Raw genomic sequence first — 6,000 nt, 5'->3', positions numbered from 1 at the left:
TTGCTGACACCAGTTGGAACTAGAACTGGCAGAGCATGAGAATATCTAACTTTCAGGTAAAGCTGAATCTCACTCGCTGGAAATATATCACATTTACTTCTTTTAAACGTTTTTTTTACATTTCTTCAGTTGCTTCCTGGTTTCCAGGCCAGGGCAAATTATGTCAACTAAGCACACCTTACTGTCTAAGCTAAGGGCAGATGGATTCCTGAAAGTAAATGTGACATAATTATTCAGCCCTATCTCAAGATGGCCATAACCAGAAATGCTAAGGAGTGATTTCTCAGCAAAATAAAGCATGTAGACATGGGTGGATGGGTGAGTTTGCTTTGAATAATAAAAAAGTGGATAATAAAGTGAATTAAATAGTTTTCTTGCTTTGTGGTGCTCAGATGCAGTTTAGTTTCACTTCAAGCTCTCAGCAAGCAAAGCATAGCTGGGTAATGTGCAGTCTTTTAGTTGTTGAGGTGCAATATCTTCATGTATTGCCAGGCAAGACATGTTGGGGCTTAAAGTGTTACTAAACCCAGGACCCTACAATCACTATATCTGGTCTCCCAGGACCCTACAATCACTATATCTGGTCTCCCAGGACCCTACAATCACTATATCTGCTCTCCCAGGACCCTGCATTCACTATATCTGGTCTCCCAGGACCCTGCATTCACGATATCTGGTCTCTCCAGACCCTGCAATCACTATATCTGGTCTCCCAGGACCCTGCAATCACTATATCTGGTCTCCCAGGACCCTGCATTCACTATATCTGGTCTCCCCGGACCCAGCATTCACTATATCTGATCTCCCCGGACCCTGCATTCACTATATCCGATTTCCCCGGACCCTGCATTCACTATATCTGGTCTCCCCGGACCCTGCATTCACTATATCTGGTCTCCCCGGACCCTGCATTCACTATATCTGGTCTCCCCGGACCCTACAATCACTATATCTGATCTCCCCGGACCCTGTATTCACTATATCTGGTCTCCCAGGACCCTACAATCACTGTATCTGCTCTCCCCGGACCCTGCGCTCACTATATCTGATCTCCTCGGACCCTGCATTCACTGTATCTGATCTCCCCAGACCCTGCATTCACTATATCCGATCTCCCTGGACCCTACAATCACTCTATCTGGTCTCCCAGGAACCTGCAATCACTATATCTGGTCTCCCAGGACCCTGCAATCACTATATCTGGTCTCCCAGGACCCTGCATTCACTATATCTGGTCTCCCCGGACCCTGCATTCATTATATCTGATCTCCCCGGACCCTGCATTCACTATATCCGATTTCCTCGGACCCTGCATTCACTATATCTGGTCTCCCCGGACCCTACAATCACTATATCTGATCTCCCCGGACCCCGCATTCACTATATCTGGTCTCCCAGGACCCTGCATTCACTATATCTGGTCTCCCCAGACCCTGCATTCACTATATCTGGTCTCCCCAGACCCTGCACTCACTATATCTGGTCTCCCCGGACCCTGCATTCACTATATCTGGTCTCCCCGGACCCTGCATTCACTATATCTGGTCTCCCACAGTACACACAACATGGAAATGCAATTATTTTAGTAAATATAAACTGCTAATTTACCTTTTCTAATCAGCAGTTAGAGCAGTCTTCCGACTTTTATCAGTGTCCAGCAGAGGACATTAAAGCTTGTAGGAGTTTTAATTCTGCTCTAGGAGGATACAGAACCCTTGACCTCTGTCTGGACAGTGCTGATTGGCCCTGTGCTGATCACATGCACTCTCCCAAGAAAAAAAAACCCTCTCTAGCAATACACACTAAACTGAGTATGTGCAGTGACTCCACACGATATATCTTATCAGGAGATAAGAGGGGAACATTGGAAGAAGGGGAGAATCAGAGAAGACAGGATCAAATAGCCTTTTTATACAATGCAGAGGATTAACCCCTTAGGTTCCACAGTGAGTATAACAAGCATGCTTTACTACATATAAAGACTGATTGTACTGTTGTGGGTTTAGTAACACTAATGTTCTAATGCCAAACCATGATCATTAGTCATCAAGGGGAAGCTCTGATATGTGGAAGAAAAGCCCAGATTCTATGATCAAAGACACAGTACAGAACAAAGGCATTGTAAGCTGGTCATGGGGAAATTATCAGCTGCAGGGAGGCCGGTGACTAAAGCTAAAGAATGTACACATATTTGCCAAGATATTGCCTATTTATCCTTACTTATCTCAGATACACCGTATGGTCAAAAGGTTGTGGGCACCTGTCCATCCATCACCTATATGGGATTGTTGGACTTTCCATTCCAAAACCATGGGCATTAATATGGACATTCCACATTGCTTGTGGTTATTTCAGCCTCCACTCTTTTGGGAAGGCTTTCTCATGATTTTGGAGTGTCTGTGCCCATTGAGTCCATTTGCATCTATAAAAGACTATAAAAAAGAAATTCTTCTGGGAAGTCTTTTCACAAGACTTTGGAGTGTGTCTGAATATTTTTGCCCATTCAGCTAAAAGAGGAATTGTGAGATCAGGCACTGATGTTGACAAGACCTGGCTCACAATGAGTGTTCAAATTTATACCAAGGGTGGGGTGGAGGTCAGGGCTTTGTGCAGACACAAGTTCCTCCACAACAAACCTACCTAAGATGGCTTTAAAGCAGAACTAAACTGCATCTGAGCACCACAAAGCAAAAATGCTATTTTATTCATTTTTAATAATCAAAGCAATCCCCCCATCCTTCCAAGTCTCCATGCTTTATTTTGCTAAGAAATCACTTTGAGAAGCACCATTTAGCATTTCTGGTTGTGGCCATCTTGAGTAAGGGCAGATGATTCATGTAGCATTTACAATGTGGCACTGATGGCAGAGGAAGTCTGACTGCCAATTGTCCATGCCTGACATTTTAAATCAAGGACAAGGCTGAAGTGTGAAGTTCTGCCCAGGACAGAATGCTTTCTACTTCTCTTGTCACAGCAAAAATTTTGATTCCCCTGATAACTGATGTACTGCACTAGAGTGGCGTTGCCCGACTTAATCTTGATTGAATGACCAACCAGATAGGGTGTCCAGTATTTCAGAACCATCCAGAATTCCTGATCTTCCAGAATGTTGATTGGGGGCCAAGATTTCTCCAAAACCCCTGCCCTGACAGGGTATCTAGGACTCCTCCCCAGCCTGACAGGCTGGCATCCTTCATGAGGATCTTCCATGAGATTGAGCTGGAGAAGCACTTCCCCAACCACAAAGAAGGGTTCCAGAACCAGTCATATAGGTCTGTACAAGGAATGAACCAACTTGGCCAATGACAACAGGATGTTATGTTGTAGGGGTTTGAGGTAGAACTGGACAAATGGGACAGTCTGGGAGTTGAAAGTTCCTCCTGTGGAAGGAAAACTCTGGAGTGAGCAGCGAACAGCATAAAACCAAAATATCCTAAGTAGCGACTTGGTTCCACACTTCTGGACGGTTTCTGATACACTGTGTGCCAGAACCGGAGCCGAGTGTTTTCTCAGCAGAAGGCTATGTATTCCAGAATGGCAATGTCCTGGGAGCACAAAAAGGTTAACACAGGGACTAGCAACTTGTTGAACACTAAAGGTACAGAAGAGAGGCGGAATGACAGTGCCACAAACTGTAGGTGGGGAGAACCCACACGAAAGTGAAGGAATCGCTGATGTACTGAGAAATGGGAACATGTAGGTACGTGTTGTTAATGTCCAGTGACAAGGTTGATTTCATTTGGAATTTCTGGGCCCACACAGACAGTTAGGGACTTGAGATCTAAAGGAAGGATGGAGGTTCAGGGTGGGCAGATGGACTGGGAACCATACTTGGCTTTGGAAATCGAGTCCTGCGAGTAACAAAAAGGACTCTTCCAATGAGGAGTGAGCCTTCCTAGCCCGAACCCTAGGTTTTTTCTGCTGAAGATGGATGGGATAATCTTTCCCCCAGTAACATTCTTGATGAGGTTGTCCAGTGCCGCTCCAAAGAGACCTCCCTGAAAGGGCATGCAAAACAAATGCTTCTTGCATGCGGGTTCCCCAGACCAACACTTATCCTCAAGTTCACCGTTAGGGTTAGAAGGAATGAGGGGGGTGTATCAGCGCAATCACTGCTGAGAGCCTTTAGTAGTCTAGTTGGGGGTAATGGTGGTCCATGTAGCACTGAGGGCAAAGCTTCAAAATAGGCTGTAGCAGACTCTGTGGATGAGAGGAGAGAAGCACCTCTAAGTGCAATATGACTGTAAGGGACCGCCCTGCGGTACCACTAGCGCTCCACTGATCAGGCGTTCCCAGAGCACGGAATCTAAGCCCCAGAGTACTTGTTCACCAGGGCCCCTGATGGTGGGGATGGACTTGGAGTACCCTGAGACAAGGTCATGACTACTGAGCACGCCCGTCAGTGGTAGGGGTATTCGCCAGGGGCTCCCGAAGGGGAGAGCCTGATATGAGGAGGTCGGGTGACCCCGATGGGATGGATGGATGGCTGAGCAGGTGCAAGGTCAGACGAGCCAGGTCGGGAGCCGTGGGGACGATGTGGTACAAAGCAGCAGGCAGAGAATAGTCGGGTCACACGCCAGGTCAGTAACAGAAAGTCAGATCCAATAGGGGGCATCCGGGAGAGAGGTCAGACAAGCCAAGGGTCAGAGCAGGAGAATACAGCGCGGTCAGGTACAATCCGGGTCAGCAACTTACAGGATACAGGTTCACAGGATCAGGAATGCAGGTAAGACCAGAAGGCACTGAATGACAGCTCAGGGCCGTTTAAATATCGCGCCCTGCGCCGTCATTGGTGCCAGGCGCATGCCCGCGGCTCCTAGTGCGCATGCGCGAACCCGGACGCCGCGGCCGGCCAGGACCTAGTGCCCGCGTCCCTGCACAAGGCGGCGCACTGCACCTGCGCCGGAACCAGCGCCGCGGGGATCCCTGACAATGATTCTTTATTAAAAGTTTATGTGTAGGAACACTCACATAGATAATGTATGGGCATAAAAACCGTGGTGAAAAGGTAGGGTGGTCTTCAGGGTGAGAAGCCGTCATCTGCTGCGGTGAGGAGCGGTCAGCTTGTCGCTGGAGCAGCGTGGTAGCTGGAGGAGAACAGCGGTGAGGCCGGCGTGCACGTCCTCCCTCTGAGCTTGGTGGAATGCACGCTGGAGCGCAGCGGCGGCGTGGCCGTGATGATGTCAGACACCCAGGATGCACTGCGACGCGTTTTGGAGTATGCACTGGCCGTGGAAGGCGGAAGTGCGCTCCTTTTTCAAGCAGCTTGAAACATAAACTTTTAATAAAGAGTCATATTGCACTTAGAGGCGCTTCTCTCCTTCTCTCACCATTAGGGTTAGGCCCATTCTGGGAATTCTAACACATGCACACTGTAGTTTGACTGCAGGCATGAGTTTCTGACATGCTATGATTAAGGAATCATCTGTAATAGGGAACAGATCCCTTCTGATGGCCCTATCCCAGTCAGCTAGAGAACAGTTTTTTTTTAAAAAGGCCTTCAGCCATTTAATATGAAGTCCTTCAAGACAGGTGCATCCTCCACTGGGATCGTCTATGCTTTGTTAACACAGGAAGCTGCCAGAAACCACCGAGGAGGCAATCCATTTTTAAACAAAGTCCTCCTAAAACATATAGAAGACACACAATATGTCAGGATTCTTTCAGTGACCATAAAGGAAGACTGCAAATAGCGGGTACAGCAGAAATGTCTTGGCTGTCTTGAGAGCCCTAAGGGAGCCTAGACTGGGAACAGCACTGGTAGAAACTACAGGCTGACCAACACGTTTTAAAGTGTTGTATGCCGCATTAATAACTGAAATGGTTTCCTTTAATTTTGGAGTGATGGCACAAAAATTAAACTCTTCAGTGTAGGTTAGTTTTTTAAGGCCTTAAGAGCTTCAGCATCAGAGAGGGTCTTGGCAGCTTTGGGCTCAGAAGCTATAGCAGGTCAGATAAGGATCTTCCAGGGAAGGCGTAAAACACTTATGATCTCTACAG

Source organism: Staurois parvus, unplaced genomic scaffold, assembly GCF_062004578.1.
Source record: "Staurois parvus isolate SC_StPar_1 unplaced genomic scaffold, SC_StPar_1.0 ptg000018l, whole genome shotgun sequence".
Taxonomy (NCBI): Eukaryota; Metazoa; Chordata; class Amphibia; order Anura; family Ranidae; genus Staurois; species Staurois parvus.
This window is presented reverse-complemented; position numbering follows the sequence as displayed.